This window comes from Notolepis coatsorum (assembly GCF_963971535.1).
Source record: "Notolepis coatsorum genome assembly, chromosome: 18".
In the NCBI taxonomy this organism is placed as follows: Eukaryota; Metazoa; Chordata; class Actinopteri; order Aulopiformes; family Paralepididae; genus Notolepis; species Notolepis coatsorum.
The window spans coordinates 13,204,847-13,226,566 of record NC_140182.1 but is presented as its reverse complement, the minus strand read 5'-3'; the positions used below and the strand labels follow the sequence as shown (position 1 = coordinate 13,226,566).

General features: G+C 43.3%; 1 protein-coding gene across 1 annotated transcript in view; it reads left to right on the top strand.

Moving 5' to 3' along the window:
• The first annotated feature begins 2,777 nt into the window (after nt 1–2,777).
• The window catches only part of LOC311245231 (uncharacterized protein), a 459,760-nt gene continuing 440,817 nt past the window's right edge, over nt 2,778–21,720 (top strand). The window contains exons 1-3 of the mRNA XM_084335062.1: nt 2,778–2,831; nt 3,807–3,933; nt 7,607–7,674. The gene's annotated coding sequence lies outside the window, so the exon portion shown is untranslated. The remainder of the gene's footprint in view (nt 2,832–3,806; nt 3,934–7,606; nt 7,675–21,720) is intronic.

Here is a 21,720-nt window from a genome sequence, read left to right as displayed (position 1 = left end):
CTGGCTCGTGTTTGCTTCCATACTTAAATCAACAACATTGTGCAATAAACAGGTAACATAGTGGGACATCACGGTATTTGTACATAGTTATTTACAGAGCATGAAGGACATGCTAGGTCCCTTGGTAGTGCAATACACTGTTACTATACTATTTTTAAAGTGACCTTTCCTTTGTGGCCATAAGTGTGGGCGTGTGCAGCATGAGTGAGTGCTTTCTCATGTTAAAGTGGCTGCTAGTGTGCGAGCGTGCACAGCGTGCGTGTCGTGTGTGTGCTAATGTGTGCTTGTGAGCTGTACTGTATTGTACCCATTCTGCAATCTGTTAAATATTGATTGGACATTTTATTAACAGATGCAGAATGGGTACAATACAGTACGGCTCAATACACACAATTGTTAAGGGGATGCAGACCAGAGAAAGACTTTAGTCTTGTTTACATCATCAGGGTCCCCCATTTTTTATTCATAGTGACATTTATGACATTACACAACATTGACATCATGACATGTATGGCATAGTAGGGACATACTACAGGTATATAGTAATGTTAGTAGGGATGCACCGAAATTTCGGCCACCGAAAGTTTTCGGCCGAAATGACCAAAAATGAGAGTTTTCACCGAAAATATATCACCGAAACAGAAACAACCTGTAACCTATGAATGAAAACTTTATTAACAGATTGCAGAATGGGTACAGTACAGTACGGCTCAATACATACAATTGTTAAGGGGATGCAGACCAGAGAAAGACTTTCGTCTTGTTTACATCAGGGTCCCCCATTTTCAATTCATCGTAACATATATGACATACAGATAGACAGTACTGCTACATCTATACATTTATGACATACCAGATTTGCAATTACAGTACTGTTTGTGATACAAAAAGAGTCCAGAAAGGAAAGAGTATATACATTAGGCGTAGAAACTGTACATTGGATTGGGTAGGTGGGGGTGGGGGGGGACTGTACATTGGAGGTGGGTGGGGGGGGGGGGTTGGGTAGGAGTGGGGGGGGGGGGGGGGGGTTGGGTAGGAGTGTGGGGGGGGGGGTTGGGTAGGAGGGGTGGGTGGGGGACACTGTACAACTGTACAAACAACACTGTACATTGGATTATTGACAAGACCATACTTGGTAATTTACTGTACATTGGAGGGGGTTGTGTTCGGACATTTACAGGGGCCAGTTTCGAGTTGCAGTCTCCCTTAGGTGTTTTTTGAGAGTGTTTTTGAAAGTGGGTAGTGATTCACATTCCTTTACAGCTTTGGGTAGGGCGTTCCACATTGATGTGGCATAATTGCGAAACGTGTTTAGTCCCTTGTTTGAGCCGAATCTGGGTTTAACATGATTTGTGGAGCTCCCTCTGGTGTTGTGATCGTGGTATTCACTGACCTTTGGGAAGTATTTTGTCATGTACATGGGTACCTTGGTCGTGTAGTGTATCTTGTAGACCAGGCCCATTGCAAGTTGCTGTACTCTGTCGTCTACTCTAAGCCATCCTAGGTTGTCAAAGTGGGCAGGGGTGAGGTGGGTTCTAGGAGTAAGGTCAAGCAGTAGTCTGACCAGTTTGTTTTGAGATGTTTGTAATTTTGTTTTTAGCGCCTTTGAGGTGCTTTGGTACCATGAGGTGCAAGCATAGTCGTAGTACCCTTGAATGAGTGCTCCTGCTAGAGTCTTCAGGGTATTCTTGTTTACCAGTGAGGAGATCCGGTACAAGAATCGTGTTCGTTGGTTGACCTTTTTTATTACATTGGATGCCATTTTGTCACAGGAAAGATTTGCCTCTAGGATGGAACCCAGGTAGGTAATATCTTCTTTCCTTGTGACAATATTGTCACCCACTGTAACTGAGAAGCCGTCGGTCTTGCTGAGTTTGTTATTTGAACCGAAGAGAATGGACTCTGTTTTGCCCATGTGTAATGATAGTTTGTTATCAGCGAGCCATATGCAGATTTTGCCTAGTTCTGAGCTGAGGGTTTTTTCAACCTGTAACCTGTTCTTGTCAGAGACCAGCAGGGCTGAGTCGTCCGCAAACAGGAACAAGTTGCAGTCACAAGCTGACGACATGTCATTTGCATAAATTAGGAACAGTAGCGGACCTAGTATGCTTCCTTGTGGAACACCACAGTTTACTGTGAGGGGGGGGGGGATAGGGTGGATGTAAAATGGGGGACCCTGATGTAAACAAGATGAAAGTCTTTCTCTGGTCTGCATCCCCTTAACAATTGTGTGTATTGTTCTCTCTTCTCTGCATGTTCTCTCTTCTCTGCATGTTGTGTGTATTGATCAATTCCACAGTGCGGTTCAAGGCATTCCTCCGAGGGTTCAGATGTGATCTTGACTACATGTACACAGTTGAGCTGTTGGTTGTAATAACACCGGGAGAGCTAAGGAACTACTGGGAGTACCGTCTGTACGGCTATTACACCTGGATCGACTGGGACCAGGTGACAGGAAGCCATGTTTATCCAGACATTTTTATTGTACTATGAGTCAATATATACTTATTACTTATCAGGTAATAACCCTAATCCCCCCCCTCTCCTCCAGTACTTGGATCTGTGGAACCTTGTCATGGGACTATATGGCGTCTCTGGCCATGCCGTTTAAGAGGTGTGGGATAATCCTGGAGCCCTACACAAATGAGCTGGTGCTATCAATCACTCCGAGAGCTCTAATGGCCATGATGTAGAAGAGGTGTCTGGGGGATTATCGATGGCAGGGGTTCCCATAACCTTTTTTCCCCTCAGGGACTCCTGCAATTCCTGGACCCTGGGCAATTCCTGCCCCCCCCCCCCCCCCCCACAACAGCAGCATTTATCAGGATACAGTAAGTAACATTATCATCTGATAATAAAATGAACATAAAATAAATACTTGTATAAATCAAAATAAATAATGTTATAAACAAATGTGCACAGGTAATCAAGAACTGCATGACAAATAGTAGCAGCATCTTCTTAGAACAACAAGAATAAAAGTAACTACTGCAGCATGTCACCGACATGCAGACTAGAAGAGCCGGGATTCAAACCACTGACCTCTTTTATCCAAAGCGAGTGACGACTATATTCTCTTCCTCAACTTCTTGCTCTGAGAGCTAGTCACAGTCCCATTCATCCACTGCTCTGCCAAATGGGCTCCAAATGATTTATTTAACAATATCTTGGCGTTTTTACATGGAAGGCAGCCAATGCATCCCTCCTTGGCAAATAACCAGCCATATTTATTTTTCCAAAAGTTCCACTGACTCGGACCCCAGCATTGTGGTGGTTGAGTAGCAGCGCAGTCCAGGTCTAGTGGTGGAGACTCAGGTCTGGCAGTGGCAACCGGCGTGGTAACAATAACAGGTGCACTGCGCACAGGAGCAGCAGAGCTAACACTAGTACTAGCACTAGCAGTGTCAACTTCAGTGACAGTAGCGCTGCTAGCTGCTACACTAACAGCGTCAGTCTTTGGCCTTTTTATAAAACCAAAGCTGTCCAGCTTTGTACAGCCTTGCGGCGGGTTGAGCTTTTTTTTTTTTTTTTTTTGTGGCATGTGGCGTACTGTTTAGTGTTTATGTTTTCAGTTGCAGGACACGAACCGGCAGCCTTCTGTTTACATCAGCTGCTTGCTGCTTCTTCTTCACTAGGTTGCAATAGCGTTAAACTTATGGGTGACGCATAGCGGCTTGGAGGTGAAATGCAGCCTATTCCACAACATTAATTACTCTGTTCTTTTAAAAACTGAAAAGAAAAATATGATCTATTAACAATTTATTTACGACTTGAACTTGCACCTCCCCCCTCTACCCATGATGCAGTGCGCCACGTACCTGGCCTTTTCGCTCCGCGATAGGGAGCGCAGTGATTGCTAAACGCACCAGGCATGCGAGTGCGACAAGGAACGTTGCAGAAGGAGAAGACGCCATCTTGCTGCCAGAGTTCGCTGTGAGTAGCACTTGTGTTTCCCAACAATGTTTTAAACTGTTTATCGGCAACTCCGAGCTTCCAGATCCCATCGTGAAGCTGTGTTAGACCCATATGGTACGCTGGGTATCTTTGAAATTCAGATCTGATGTATTCTTGACCAGGGCCGGACTGGGGAAATAATTCATACCGGGAGATATAGCGCGAAATATAGCCCCAATCAGGCCACTTTTTAAGCGGGGGGTCTGGGGGTCCCCCACCCGGAAAACTTTTGTTACAAAGACAGCATTCTGGTGAATTTTAGTGCATGTGAATCACAAACTAATGAGCCAACAATTGCTTAGTACAATGTACTCTTATGAACCTCAAATAAAACTGTTGTGGCCCTAGCAATGCTACTCTCTCCACCTTCAAAAAGAAAAAAGCAAGCGCACAACATATTTTTCTATTTACTATTATAATACAGTTAACCACTCTCTCCACCTATTCAAACAGAGCAAGAGCACAATACCATATTCACTTTTACTGATGCACTACCCATCAACAGTTAAAATAGCCCTTTACACAAACATTAAATAACAGACCTTTCATTGCAATACTATAATAACAGTAGCCACTGCCAGAATAGTGACACATGTATCGCGTGTGGTGAGCACACGCATGCATGCACAACGAAGACAGAAGATTGCGTTGTCTCAATCATTTTAACTATAAAATGAGCTCAAAGTATGAGTTCACTGACTGAAATTTCCAACAAAAAGCATCAATTGTCAAATAATATTGATCACATTAACTAGACTAGATGTTTTTGAGGAAATTAGAAAGGGAACAACAACTTAACCCTTGTGTCTGATCAGATTCTTATTTTTTTGATAACTTTACAGTGATTATGTTTGTAGCCAATGTGGCAAAGGTGTGTAATCTTTGAATTATCTTTGAATTATTTTGACTTTCTCTTTATCTGCCATTCCATTCGCCGCCTCCGCTGTCAATCGGTTGTATCGCCTGGTCCCGCCTCCACCAATCACAAACGGCTCCATTTCTGTGTGTGATCCGTGTGAGGGAGAGAGAGAGATAGTTCTCCAACTCTGTCGCAGACAGTGAAATCCTGGTTGTTCCCCACTCACCTAGGTTATCTAACTATCGCGCCGCGCCGCCGACACAACTAGAAACAATGACCTGACAAAAAAAAAAAAATTATAATAAAAAAAAATATATAATTTTTTTTTTTTTTATATAATTTTATTTTTTGTATCTGTGCAGGCCAGGCCACCGGGAAAACTCCCGGTGCTCCCGATGGCCAGTCCGGGCCTGTTCTTGACACACCGCGAGCCCCTTGATGACGCTTGGTCGTTTCTCTACTGGGTAATCGGGGCGTGTGGGCAAGTGACTCCGGTCACAAAAGCCCCAGGCTTGCAAACCGAAAGTCACGAAAGGGGCTAAGATGTATGCATCAAAACGATTACATTGTTTGTCTCGCATACATTCGATTTATAATGCGAGCACCTGCATTACAATCAAATGACTGATCTGTTATGTGTTATGGACAGTGTTGCGTTGTTATTATGGGCTGAGCCGCCACGCAGGATAATGACGCGCGCGCGTGCGCATGTTCCCTCGCGCACAATAATACACTTTGTTTGTATAGCCTTTCATACAGAAACTGCAGCTCAAAGTGCTTCACAACAGAATTAAGACAGGCATAAAATGAGCACATAAAGTGCAGACATATAAAATCAGTTTTTCACATTAGGATCTAACATCCCAACAGGCAACCTTGTTTATGGTTTGATTCAGTTTTAATATAAATAATAAAAATAAAGAGAAGATTAATTAATTATCTACTCAGTCCCGAAGTTTGTGATGTAGATATGGAATGTCCCGGGTTGCTGCTGTTTGCAGAGTGTGTTGTTGTCCGGGGGTGAGTGGTGGTGGGTGCACTCTGTGGGCAGCGGCAACTTGGGACGTTCCATATTTACATCACAAAGAGTCCCAGACTGGTTGAAGACACCAGCCTATAGCGGCTATTGTTATGATAATGCGAGGTAGCGCCGGGGCCCGGGACTCGGCACGTAAACACGAGCCGAGCCGAGCGCAGCGCGTTCTCGCGAGCGCGTGCATGTGCGTGCACGCGCTTCTGCTCAAATCTTTAATACTCAGTGAGGTACCACTGAGTGGTACCCCGTGCCATGAACAACGCATGCCTGGTTATGGACCCGAGTCTCGAGAGGCACTTTATAATAGAAAAAAGACAGTGCAAACATGTATATGTCGCTTACAGTTTATTATGCCTATGCAGCTCGTTTATTTTGACAGAGTTAAAAAAAATGTCACTAGTATCATTATATTAAATTAGCGGACGTGCAGCTGGACAAGCCCTGGCTCCACGATGACCACTTCTTACAAGAGGCGCCACCACCTGGGAAAATGCGTATTGCACACCTGGTATTAGAAAAAAAAATATTGTTCAGTTCTCAATCTCAGTCTCACACAGGTACGTTTTACCGTGTAAAGCTGTTAAAATTGAACATTTAGCAGAACGTCTACACAGTTTATGTCGCTCAAATCTGAGTGAGCATACATTTCATTGCAGGTTAGGTATTCTGAAGTCTCTGGTGAGTGTTATGTCTTGTTAGTACTTTAGCAGGAGCGCTGGCAGTATAGAGAGGAGTGCAATAGGCCCTAAACAGGTTACACAGCAGAGCAGAAATGGAACTTCTTCCTCAGCATGTTAGCTTGAGCATACAGTAGTAGTACATGCCGCTGTCGGTACATGTCGTCATGATCATAATCACTCATTTGATCAGTAATAATGTGACCCGAATATTTAGTACTACAGCAGACAGCCAGTACCTGCCCAGATAGACGGGTCAATCTATGGGGGAAAAAACACCTAACCTCAAAAGAAAGGTTTTTCCAATGGATTCTGGTACCATTGGTCATGCTAAATAACATACTAAAAGTCTACTCAAATCTAACCTTGCGAAAGGGGAATTTTCAAGATGGCGGCCGCCAATACACTATAATTCACTACAGTTGAATAGGGTAAAATAATTAACTACCTGATATCACCATGAAACTTCCCAAGTTGATTGCTAAGATCAATACAATAATTTTTCTTGTATTAAACGTTTTTTGAAATTGTATGTTTAAATATGCAAATGAGGCAATCTCTTTTTTGAGGTTCAACCATATTATTGACCCGTCTAAGACGGATAGAAGGAAGGAAAATAAATATCCTAATCACTCTTAGTCCTGCAAATCAGAATGGCTCTTCTTAGTATTGTGGTCTGCCAGGCATTAAAGCGTTCCGTCTTGAGACAGAATTCCGTCAATTTGATTCGGAGTCTGACGGATTTCCCGTCAATTGGCTAAGATAAGATAAGATATTCCTTTATTGATCCCCTTGGGGCTACCTGTGGCTATCTAAAACCCTGCCCTTTTCTTGATCCTCATCAAAACTGTTGCTTTTCTCAGACAAGGAAAGCAACAGTTGTGATGGGAAGATCAAGAAAAGAGGGCAGGGTTTGAGATAGGTCAGTGACGTGGAACATCGACACTTGACATTGACTGTACAACACAAGCACATTGAACTGTTTGAACAAAAAAAAACATCTAAATGGACTTAAGCGGTTCATCTGAAGGCTTGATATATTTATTTGAATTGAGTAAAATATCAGCGTTCTCTCCTCAGGTGAAGCTGGATCGAGTCCGTCGTTGTGAAGCACCGTTTACTTCCACCATCTGTTCCCTCCCCTCCAGGTAGGATTGTATCCAGCTCACTGATAAACTATCAAAACCAATTGCTTTTAGCTTGTCAATCAGAATGGTGTGATTGACAGTGTCGAAGGCCTTTTGTAGGTCCAGCATGACCATGCCGCAGTATTTGCCCGCGTCCACCTCTTGTTTGATGTGGTCGTTCAAGTAGAGAAGGCATGTGTCAGTGGAGTGGGATGTTCTGAAGCCAGATTGGAATTCGTAGATTAGATTTTTTTCCGCAAGGTACTTTTCGATCTGTTCGTATACTATTTTTTCCATGACTTTCGAGATGGATGTAAGGATAGAAACAGGGCGGTAGTTACCCGGGTCTAATTTGCTGCCCTTTTTGTGCAGGGGTGTTACTCTCGCAATTTTGAAGTCCTTGTAGAGGGAGTCTCACGCGAGTGAGACTTCCCGTTTGTTCCCGTCTGTTTGAATGGAAGCTACATACATGTTATACATTAGCAGAGCCAAGGAATGCGTGCTGCCCCATGCTTTTAAGGTATGAGCAGGCTAAACACCTTTTTTGTTGGTAAATCTATTCCATCATTTCCGACCTACAACTCCTATATTTTGAGTAGACGTAATTGATGTGGTGGGCGCTAACGTTACATTTGAATTATGTGTTTGTTCCTAATGTGTGCTCATGATGACATGAGGGTAATAATTATTTGTATTTTCAGGCTGTATCGGCGCCTATACAGCCTGAAAATACATAATTATTACCCACATGTAGCATACAAATCGGCCCACATACTCCATACATATACTGAGCGCAGATTAGCCAGCCAGCAACTGCATTCACAGGAATGAGGAAAGGTCCAACCACATCAAGTACATCTACACAAAATATAGGACTATTAAGTTGTAGGTCGGAAATGATGGAATAATTTTACCAACAAAAAAGGTGTTTAGCCTGCTCATACCTTAACACTTTCTGCGCCAAACCCGAGTATAGTCGGGTTTCGCCACCAGCGGTTGAGCACCAAAACCGAATATACTTGCCTCAAACCTAACGTTTCCCGTATACACGAGTATACACATATATATGAGTAATCGCGATCGCCGATGGGATTACTGGAATTATTCTTTTTGGAGTATCTTCTGGCTAAGGTAAGGTATATTCTATGTCTATTTTACCGAACCTGAAACATGTTTCTGTACCGATCAGTGTCGTATTTTACCGGACCTAAACCATGCTTTTGGTAACGATCGAATTTTCGGGGTAAGACTGGTGCACATTTCCTGGCAGTAGCAACAGCTCTACCCATTTTAAAAACAGTTTTGTTTATGTGATCAGACCATGATAAAGTACTATCAAGCCAAAGGCCTAGAAGCTTAGTTTTTTCAACCTGCTGTATAGGTTGACCTGCAATTTGTAGAACCAATGTAGGTTTACGTGCCAATCTTTGATTGGTCCCAAAAAGCATACAAACAGTTTTTGATATGTTAAGCACCAGCTTATTTGTTTTTATCCAGTCATATAAAATTTCCAATTCACCAGCCAAAACCTAATTAAGCTCAGAGTTTGTAGCTGCAGCATAATAAAGGGTTGAATCATCAGCATATAAAGTCAGACTAGCCTGATGAATAGAAAAAGGCATATCATTAGTAAAAATAGAGAATAAGAGGCGCCCCAGGCAACTCCCCTGTGGGACACCGCATTCTAACCCTCTACTGCCTGACAAAGCACCATTAAAATAGACCCTCTGAGACCTCGAGGACAAATAACTCCTGAAAAATAAAATTGCTGAGTTATTAAAACCATAGCAGATGAGTTTTTGTATTAAAAGATTGTGATCGATCACATCAAATGTGGCACTGAAGTCTAACATAATAGCACCCACCAGCATTGAACTATCGATAGCTGAAAGCCAACTATCAGACATTTGTGTCAAAGCAGTACTGGTCGAATGACCGGCCCTGTATGCATGTTGGTGTACAGTTGTTATGTCATTCGCTGAAAAGTAGCCCTGGACTTGCTCAGACACAATCTTTTCCAGTAATTTACTGAGAACAGGTAAAATGCTAATAGGCCTTGTTACAAAGGGTCAGATTAAACCGAATATATATATTTATTACTTGAGATATATTGTATAATATTTGTATATCGTTTGATATCCCTTGTATATTCTTTGTACATATACACGGAATATCCCTTTACCTGGTACAGGACAGACCATAATATTCGTTCTCCTATTGGAAGCGATCCCCTCAGGGTTAGAAATTAACAGGGGCTTGGGGCAAAATGCCCTCGAAAATTGACCAAATGCCCTCGAACATCAGTTAAGGGGGGCAAAAAAAGCCCCCCGACAGTTTACTAATTATATATATAATTATATATATGCTCTACAGTGCGAGCATTTCCCTCGTATTGCCCCTAATAATATGCGTGTGTGCAAACCGGAAAAATCATTTACTTGCAGTGTGCGAGACAGACGAGTGATTGTGAAGATTACAAAACAGCTCCGCTGTTAATAGTTCAGATTGAAACTGGACTGAAATTCAGTTTTTGGGTGGAATGTTTGTTCCAAGGAGGAGGGAGGCGGGGCCCGCTGCGTGTTACAGGCACTTGAGAGGTGCTGCGATTCCTGCGAACACAGAGAGAGCGCTCTGCTCTCATCAAGCATTACACTGCTATCTTAACATTAGCAAGCTAAGCATCTGCATAGCGCGACCTGTGTTCTGTGTAACGTTAAGTAACTTGTGTTCGGCGGGGAAATAATAATAATTAATAATTTAGGACCTGCTCAGAGGTCATCAATCGGCACACATGCGATGCATGCATGCAATTCGTATCTGCGATTAACCCATCCCGTCGTCCTTCCCCCCCAAGGGCAGCCGGGATCAGACAGGCGTCAACGTGAGCTGCGCCAGGGGACCAATCCAAGTGCTCCTGTCCGTCTTCGTCAAGGACGCCACAGCGTTAGCGATCTTGTTGTTGTGCATGTTTTTCCATTGGGTTTATCTTATCGGGGGGGAAACCCTTGCGAGCACGGGGAGAACATGCAAACTCCACACAGAAAGGCCTGGGAGATACCCCACCTGGGTAACTGGCATCATGGAAACCTGGTCCCCAAGCAGGAAGACCATTCCATTTGTAACACAACTCCAAAAGAATAACATCCAAATCCGATCCCGATGCGCATTTCCTTCATTCCACAGCGCTGAGCGCGCAACGTATTTCATTGATCGATCTGGCCAGAGCCTATACTCACAAACGTTGCGTGTGTGGGGTTTTTCATCAATTTGAAACAAGCTTCTTGACTGTTGGAATTAGGGATGTTAAAAATAAAATATCTAATAATATTATTCAATATTAGACATTCGTTGATCCAGAGGCAACCGGTTATTATATCAAGACAACAACACAACTTGCCCTCACTCAGGGACAATAATATTTAATCTATTTAGATAGAGTATGTATGTATTATTTACAGATAATTGAAGGTACCTCAAAACATGAAACCAAGCCATGATGTCACACATCGTGTGCGTGTGTGTTACTTGAACAATTGTCACTGTGCTCCTAAATTTCTGTGTGCTCCTAAATTTGTATTTAGATTTTATTTATTAACATTTTATTTAGGAGCACATGTGCTCCTTGGGAAAAAGGTTAGCGTAGAGCCCTATATATGGAGACATTAACATTACGTTATCAAACATAGGGACGAAGACTGTAAAAAAAGTGTCAACAATGTTTTATAATCTTTATGTTAATTTTCATTATAAAAATGTTGTGCCCCCGAAATACAAAAAAAAGCCCCCGAAAAGCAATTAAGGGGGGCAAAAAAAGCCCTTGAATTTTTTTTTTAATATCTAACCCTGGATCCCCTAGGCGCCACGGCCATACCCCCAATGTCTAGTTCAAAGTCACCGCTAAGACATGTCTGTACATGCCCGGCTTTGCGCAGTAATATGGGACAGAAATAAGGCTGGTACTAGATTATTCACCGTACGTATAAATACGGCGCAGGTGGATACAGCAGCACTTAGCCTAAAGTCAAGTTACCCTCAAACGAGTTAACCCAACAAGTTGAAGCCTTCATCACGAGTCAACGACCAAGTGAAGTGAGCAACCTTGCGTCTAAATAGAGCACTTATAACCGCGTGCGAATAGGATAGTAAAAGTGTCAGAGCTTAGTGAAATAACGTCAAGTTCGACCTAGTTAATGTGAAGTACCGTGCACCGGAGAATCTACACCGGTGAATGCAGAGCCTTTTCCGGCTGGATTATTATATTGCTTTGGTACTGTGGCTGCTGGAGCAGAGGACCGTCTACCCCGCTGCTGTGTGGGATTTACCCGTGAGGAGCATCACTCGAGCCCGTCTCTAGGAGAGGCTGGCTGGCTTTCACCTATGCTGTCGCGCATACTTGGATTATAGCTGCTGCTTTCGTCTGCCGATCAAGGGAGTAATGTACCGCCTCCCGTAGCTGGAGCTTATTGATTCCTCGTTGATCCAGACTTTGCATTCGAACATTCCTCCCCCCTGCTGGCTTACAACCGGAGGGAACCCCCTTAGTATCTCCAGCTGACCTACTAGTGTACCATATATACTTCTTATGATACAGGTGGTATTAATTATCCCCTGCGTAATATGCTCATGGACTTACGCTCTTGACCTATTCATGCACATTCTTCGCCTTACAAGCGCAACTCTCAATCTTGATAAATAATGTAAGATAATCTTGGTGCTCTTCTAATAAATATTATTATAAACAGTATTTCTTGTGAAGCCGTGTTATTGTGGGAGTGTTCATCACATATACCTGTGTACTGTATGGCCAGTAGTAATGTACATAACGCAGTAGTGGTTTAATGATACTGTAACTGAGGGGTACAATTCCCTGACTGTATTGATAAGTATGGTATCATTAAACCACTACTGTACTGTAATGTAACACTGGCGCTGCTGTGATGGCTGCCTTTCTGATCGCTCCGACGAGACTGTGCTTTATTTTGTTAATTTTTATAGTATTAGGAGTTTTATTTGCACCAACTGTTGGTGCATTATATGTGTATGACCGTCAGTCAATCATTGACATTGGATTAAGAAAAACTTACCGTTTGGATTGCTCTCTGGATCGGATCGCTGAACAGCAGAAATGGCCCACCGAGATCCTTTGTTATGCCGGCCACGGACAAGAAAAAAAGCTGCCGCGAAGACGAGGAAAGAGAGCCGGGGTCCGGAACAGACTGAGGTCCAAACGACACAGAACCACATTGCCCAGCATATTGTTGGCCAATGTGCAATCGATAGGAAACAAATTGGACGACATCAGAGCAAGGATCCAATTCCAGAGGGACATTCGGGATTGTAACGTCCTCTGTTTCACAGAAACTTGGCTGAGTCCAGATGTCCCGAATCATGCAATAGAACCGGCAGACCATTTCTTCGTTCTACGAAAAGACCGGACGGCATTAGAGTCACTAAAGAAGAAAGGAGGCGGCATCGCCTTCATGATAAACAAGGAGTGGTGCGATTTAGGCAACACAAAGGAAATGTCTAACCACTGTTCCCCAGACCTGGAGTTTATCACGATAAAATGTCGACCCTTCTTCCTCCCAAGAGAGTTAACGTCCATCATCCTCATCGGAGTGTACATTCCACCACACGCGAACACTGAGGTCGCACTTTCAAAACTTCACGACGAGGTAAACAAACTCCAGGCAGCTAACGTTGACGCGGCCATTTTGGTCTTGGGGGATTTCAACAGCGCGCGTCTTAAAAAGGTGCTGCCGAATTTCTATCAGCATGTGACCTGTCCCACCAGAGGCGAGAACATATTAGACCATGTATACTCGCAATTTAAGAATGGGTACAAGTCACAGGCTCTTAGTCCATTCGGTAAAAGCGATCACGTTGCAATTTTTCTTTTGCCTAAGTACAAACAGTGTCTCAAGCGAACGCCGGTGGTCTCGCGAGAGGTTAAACGTTGGACCGTGACGTCAGTAGAGTCACTCCAAGCAGTGCTGGGAAGCACAGAATGGAGTGTACTCCGTGATAACACAGCCAATATTAACGAATACACCGAAACGGTGATTGACTATGTCTGTACTCAGGTAGAAGTAATAATCCCCACCACCAAAATTAATATCTACCCAAACCAAAAGCCCTGGGTAGACAAATCCGTCCGTGAGGCTCTGAAAGTGCGCACATCAGCATACAACACCGGGCTGGTGACAGGCAACATGGAAGAACACAAGATGGCAAGATACAACGTCAGGAGAGCAGTAATAGAGGCAAAACGGCGTTACAGGGATAAAGTTGAACTTCAGTTTGAACAGGCTGACTCTAGAGGCATGTGGCAGGGCCTCAGAACAATGACAGACTACAAAGGAACCCCCCTCAAACTGAACAGTGACATCTCCTTAGCAAATGATCTCAACTCCTTCTATGCGAGGTTTGAGGCTGTGAATAACAACACCAGCCTACAAACCACGGCAATGGGGGGGGGGGGGTCTGCTGATGGAGACTCAGTGTTCAGGGTAACAGAGCATGAGGTGAGACGGATCTTTAAAAAAGTGGATATCAGGAAGGCAGCAGGACCGGACGGCATCCCCGGCCGCGTCCTAAAAGTCTGTGCCGACCAACTGGCCCCGGTATTCACTGACATCTTCAACCTGTCCTTGGAACAGGCCGTCATCCCCACCTGTCTGAAGAAGTCCACCATCATCCCTGTACCCAAAAAATCTACGCCCGCTTGCCTCAACGACTACCGCCCTGTAGCCCTCACCTCCATAGCCATGAAGTGCTTTGAGAAGCTAGTGAAGGGCTACATCTGTTCCTCCCTCCCCATCAACCTGGACCCTCTGCAATTTGCATATCGCCCCAACAGGTCCACGGAGGACGCCATAGCCCATGTGCTGCACACAGCAGCATCACATCTGGACAAGAGGAAGGGGAACTATGTGAGAATGCTGTTCATCGACTACAGCTCAGCATTCAATACCATAGTCCCCTCCAAACTCATAGCCAAGCTCAGGGACCTGGGCTTGAACTATGACCTGTGCCAGTGGGTCCTGGACTTCCTGACGGGCAGACCCCAGGTGGTAAGAGCCGGCAACTGCACCTCCTCATCCATCACGCTCAACATAGGGGCCCCCCAGGGCTGTGTTCTGAGCCCCCTCCTCTACTCCCTGTACACACATGACTGCGTAGCACAGCGGAACAACAACACCATCATCAAATTTGCTGATGACACAGTAGTGGTGGGCCTGATCTCTGCCAACGACGAAAGGGCCTACCTGGAAGAGGTAGAGAACCTGTCACAGTGGTGTCAGGAGAACTGCCTCTCCCTGAACGTCAGCAAAACAAAAGAGATGATTGTGGACTTCAGGAGGTCGGGGGTCAAGGACTACAGCCCCCTCAGCATCGACGGGGCACCAGTTGAGAGAGTGAACAGTTTCAAGTACCTCGGAGCCCACATATCCGAGGACTTGACATGGACCACACACATTGACAGTGTTGTGAAGAAGGCACGACAACGCCTCTACTTCCTCAGGCGCCTAAGGAAGTTCCAAGTCAGTCAGAAGATCCTTAGGAACTTCTACTCATGTACAATAGAGAGCATCCTGACCGGCAACATCACCTCCTGGTTTGGGAATAGCACTGCACAAGACCGTAGCAGACTACAAAGAGTGACACGTTCAGCCGAACGCACAATTAGAGGGGGGCTTCCCACCCTCCAGAACATTTACAACAAGCGGTGCAAGGGGAAGGCTAAGAGAATTATTAAGGACTCGAGCCACCCGAACAACTGCCTCTTTGAACTGCTGCCGTCAGGCAAGCGATACCGGAGTCTTATGGCGAGCACAGAAAGACTCAGAAGGAGCTTCTATCCCCAGGCCATCAGGCTGCTAAACGAACAATAATCGCTAAACGAACAATAATCACTATGCAACAACCATCAAATGCACACAGCACACACACCCACACGCACACACACACTCACTCAAACAAACAACACACTGCAGCACCCACTCTCCACACTTTAGATCACACAAACACACTTACACTTTATATTTATTGATAAAGGATTTGCACTACAACTCGTACACCTACTGTGAATTGTACCTAAACTGCACCTTGTCCATTTATGCCTTGCACTATATAGTATTGTATATTAGTACACTGCACAGTATTGTATATTGTATGGTAACTACGTCTACGAACATTGTACATATGTCTAAACTGAACACTGTGACCTCTTTTTTTTCTTCTAATTTTTACTATGTTTTTATTTCATACTTATCTTGTCATGCACAGTCTCTGGAGCGCAACAGTAAGAAGCATTTTGTACAAAAGTATTCTGTACTTCTGTATGACAACTATTAAAGAAACTTGAAACTTTATGTACTTTAACTACTGGCCATACAGTACACGATATATGAATATGATGAACACTTCCCACAATGAAATCGGTTCCAGTCAAAGGTAATAATCAAATATTTAATGGAGCAAAAGGTACATAGGATATTTATATTACATTCGATTGCACTTGTAAGGCAAATGAGTATTCGTAGGCAAATCAACACTGAATGTCCAATCTCTGGTTACGCAGGAGGCAAGTATACAACCTGGCTCTTAGGGAATTATATCTATGGTACACTTAATGATATAGCGGGATATACTGGAAGGGGTCCTCCCGGTTGTAAGCCAGCAGGGGGGGTAGGAGAGCTGTCGGTAGTAGAACGTCTGGTCAACGATATCTAGGGAGACTTCAAGTACAGAAGACAGTGCGATAGACTCTTGATCCGCAGGCGAATACAGCTTGGTTCTCTTGTAGACTGTAGCTCTACAGTGAAGAAGAAAGCTAGGCGGCCTCAGGCTCTCTGAGCGCCGACTCGACTCGACTCCTCTCGGGCGTAAATCCAACACTCACAGGCGTCGGCGATTATCCGCTCCACAAATCACAGTACCAAAGCAAATATATATTCCAGCCGCAAAGGGCTAAGCAGTCGTCGGGTAGGTAATCCAGTGTACATGTCCATTCGGTCCTCGCCTAGATCTCCTCGGATGAAAGCGCCATGTGGTCGGCCCAGCCTGGATAAGAATCTAGCTAACACGAGGAAGCGTTGGAGATGCTGGTCACTTTAGAACTCTAACCGCACGATGCACCATACACAATAGACTATTATTGACTTAATAGAAATACGTCGCACTCGACGGTACGGTGCCAAACTCTGACAATTCAGTTATTAATTCGCACGCGCTCTCAATGCTATTCTGGGGCCAAACAGGCCATACTTCACCGCACGTTGTATCGTGGGTGAGGCTTCTACTTGGGGGTAACAACTTGACTTCTGTCTAAGTAAGATTAAGACTAAGTGCCTCTGTATTCACTTGCGCCATATTTATATGCACGTGAACAAATAGTGCCACTCTCATTTCTGTCGCCGTATCGCTGGGCAGGGTCGGGGCTAGTACAGACATGTCTCGTCGGTACCTTTGAACTTGACTCCGGGGGCTGGTCCCCTGGCGCCTGGTCCTTTGTCCAATAGGAGAATGAACTATTATGGGCTATAGTAGGCTAAAGGGATATTCCGTGTATATGTACAAGGAATATACAAGGGATATCAAACGATATACAAATACTATTCAATATATATCAATAAATAAATATATTCGGTTTAATCTGATCCTTCGTAACAGATACCATACTTATTCAATACAGTCAGGGAATTGTACCCCTCAGTTACAGGCCTACTGTTGGGACCTCCAAAAGGTAATTTAGCATCTTTAGGAAGTGGAATGATCTTTCCCTCCTTCCATAACAAAGGACACATGCCACTGATTAAACACCTATTAAAAATGTGACAGATTGGTGCAGAGATATGAGACAGCTATTCTCAACAATTTGCTATCCAGGTGGTCATTACCCGTGGATTTAGAGACTGGTAGAGAGCGCAATAGCCTATCCACAGTCACAATATCCACCTGTTGGAATTCAAAAACACAGTTTTTATCCTTCATAAATGTGTTCTTTTATCAACACCTCAGAGTTGTTATTGACAATATTATCCATTCCCTGCCTAAGCTTGGACACCTTGTTTACAAAATAGTCATTAAAATAATCAGCAATGTGAAGAGGCTTAGTCAGATAAATACCATTTGTAGGGCGGCTTTGGCTCAGGGGTAGAGCGGGTCGTCCAATGATCGAAGGGTTGGTGGTTCGAATCCCGCTCAAGCCCATGTCCATCCCATTGCCGTTGTGTCCTTGGGCAAGACACTTAACCTACTTGCCTCGTATGAATGTGTATGCATGTGAATGAATGTTGGTGGTGGTCGGAGGGGCCGTAGGCGATGATTATTCGCCACGCTATCCGTGAGTCTGCCTCAGGGCAGCTCTGGCTGCAATTGTAGCTTACCACCACCGGTATGACTGTGTATGAACGAATAATGGACTCTGTGAAGCGCTCTGGGTGTCATGAAGAGCGCTATATAAATCCAAGCCATTATTATTATTATTATCTGATTCCACAAACGAAGCCAGTGCAGATTTTTTACCCATGATTTCATTCAGTACATTCCAGAGTTTTTTACTGTCCCTACTGCTTTCTGAGATTTTCTGCTTATAATAGGTTCTCTTACTTAATCTGTTAATTTTAGTAACCTGGTTTCTTAATTTACAGTAATGATTTCTATCTTCAATTAGACCTGATGAAAACGAAATCTTCTTGGCCTCATCTCTTTGCAACATTAAGTAAGAGTTATCAATCCAAGGAGCACATTTCGCTTTGACAGTGAACTTTTTTAAAGGGGCATGTTTGTTCACAATTTTCATTAAATAATCCATAAATATATTTAGCGCTACCTCAGCATCATCTACAGACCTCACGTCCTTCCACTGAACTGAACCAAGATCATCAAGAAAAGCCTCCTCACTAAATTTCTTATAGGATCTTGTAAGTACAATTTTAGCACTGCCCTTTGGTAGTTTGGTTCTCCTGGAAACAGCAATAATATTATGATCACTGAAGCCAACTGGGATAGACACCGGTATGGAACACATTTCAGGATTATTAGTATAGATATGGTCTATACATTTGGAAGTGGTGATTCCATGACAATTAACAGATATCCTTGTAGGTAGAGACATAATTTGAAATAATCCACAGGTGTTTGTAATGGATTTCAGCTTGGTACTCGGATAACAATTATCTGAAAGCCAATCAACATTATATCTCCCAATAAATACAATTCACAGTCTTCTTCAGTAACCCTATCCAACATATCACACAATCTATTGAAGTAACGGCTATCCGAGCTAGGGGGCCTATAACAGCAGCCAACCAATATGGGCTTTAGGTGTGGCAGCTGTACCTGCAACCAGATGGCCTCAATATCACTATCAATGTAATTTCGTAGTTTTACCGGAAATAGATCACAGAATCCCACTCCTCCCCCAAATCTGTTCCCGTCCTTTCTATACAAAGTAAAACCATCTATAGCCATACTAGAGTTACAGATAGAGTCATCCAAATGCATTTCTGACACAGCAAGAATATGTATCCTATTAGCCTGTAAGAAGAGAGCCAGCTCATGTGTCTTATTCCTAAGACTACATATATTAATGTGTGCAAAGATTAAGCCCTTCGGTAAATTGCCCATAGACATGATGTAGAAAATACCACACTTGTTATAAAAATACGTAAGAAACACCACAACAACCCAGGACACACATAAATGGTCATCAGACATCACTAGGAACGGGATGTTACTTTCAATGAGGATAGTTACCATAGCAACCATAGTCGTGTGTGTATCGTCACCAGCCTGCGCCATTGTTTACTGCAGTAAGAAACACGTTAGCGTCCAGCCTGTGCTTTTTCATCACCGCCCCTCAGCCAATATGTAATGTCGGAGTTGCGATACAACTGTCCATCAATGAAGAGTTTATCGATGAACAGACGGGTCTTTTTGTTGCTGTTCCTGGCGTCCGTCATAATTGGATGAAGTAGACGTCGTCTCCTCATGATCTCCGATGGATATTGATCAGTGATCGAGAAGGCAGAGCCTTTCAACTCTCTGCCTCTCTCCATGATGGCATGCTTCATTTTGGACTCAGTGACCCTCGCCACTATGGGACGAGACTTCTGGACCCCTGGCTTGGATTGCCCAAGACGGTGCACTCTGCAGAAGCGGATTCCGTCTGCGTCTGGCTTTATCATCTTGAGACTGTCCACCAAGAAAGACCGAACGAACTGCTCCCACTTTATGTAAGCTCCCTTACCTCCCCTTTCTTCACCACTTTGTTCAGGAAGCCCATGTATAATTATATTGTCTCTCATGCTTCGGTTCTGTAGATCCAGCACATCATTCGCCGTTTTGTAGTTGTCTTCTTGGAGCTCGATTGTGACTTTCTGTAGTCTTATAACGTCAGCCCTGAGAGAAGCGTTGTCCTTCTTTAGGACTTCGATTAGGGAGTTGTTGAATTCCACTGATTGCTTTAACTCCTCCACGTCGTCACTTAGCTTCTTCAAAAGATCCAACTTCTCCAGCTGCTTTTGCATGGTTGACATAGACTCACGCATTACTTTTAGTTCTGCAAGAAGTGAATACTCCGTATCGCTAGAGCCAAGCTGAGTCCTGTAGTGTCCTCCACACGTTACACTCCCCCAGTGAGCGTCCGCGCTGCCAGGTGAAAAGAAGCGGGGATTGGCTACACATGTGTCGGAGGAAGCATGTGATAGTCTCCGCCCTCCCAGACCGATGGTAGGGGGCAGAGCATAACGACTAACATTGGGATGGGAGAAAAACGGAAAAAGGAAGGGGGAAAAAGAGAAAGTAAAAAAGACGCATATGTATATGGTATATACCTTTGATTTGGAAGTATTTGGGGTTTCAAGCTTGCTGACAAGCATTAAGTCAGCAAATAGACTAAGCAACAGTGTCCCAGCTTGCATATAACACGTCATATCTCGCGATCTATGAAAAAAGACTGGATTATTTTGGAAAGGGGCGATGTTTAGCGTGTAATAGCTAGGGATGCACCGATCCGATATTGGTATCGGTATATATATATATATTTTTTTTATAAATTAAATAAGAGATAACAATTCAGTACGTTTATATCTATGTGTTAATTTGTTACATTTAGTTTCACTAAGTTAGGAAAGTAATGTTTTAAGTTGCCTTGCACAAAAGAATGATCCCAGTCTCTTCCACACAGTGACAGTGATTAATTGAATGAATGAAGTTTATTTTCTGTCTTTGTTTACAACAAATCAAAAACACACTTGTGATCATTTACAATTCTTAAAAACAAAATATATTTTAATTAGTGCTGTCAAACGATTCAAATATTTAACTCGATTAATCGCATGATTGTCCATAGTTAACTCGCGATTAATCGCAAATTAATCGCATTTTTTTTATTTTTCTTTACCTTAAACGGATCTTTTTCAAGTTCCAAGTTTTAATACTCTTATCAACATGCGAGTCAACAAATTCTTGCTTTATGCAGCCATTTAACACAAAAGGATGACCCTCATGCATTGCAAATTTGCATCAAATTCAAAACAGTGATGCATAAAATAACTTAAGAAAATAATAATTTAAAACAATGAATAAAGTGTGCATGAAATAATAGGGGAAAGAAAACGTTAGGAACTTTTTACATTCACACACACAAGGGCTGATTAATCACCCCCCCCCCTCTCTCCCTCACACACACTCTCCCAGCTCTCTTTCTCTCTTGCCCCTTCCTCATCTCTCTCACCCCCCTCTCTCTCTATCTCACACACACACACACACACACACACACACACACACTTCAGAAACAAACATAGTATCAATGAGAGCATCAATAATACACCCGAGTGAAGTCTAGTAAAAAAAGATTTTTTTTTTTTTTTTTTTTTTAGTTAATCTTGAGTTAAAAAAATTAATGGCATTAATAGAATCGAGAGTTAACGTGTTAATATCGCGATAACTTTGACAGCCTTAATTTTAATATAAAATAAAATAAAAACGTGAATTAAATTGTATTTTTTTGGAGAGAATTTTTTTTACAATGGGTATCGGATCGGTATCGGCCGACAC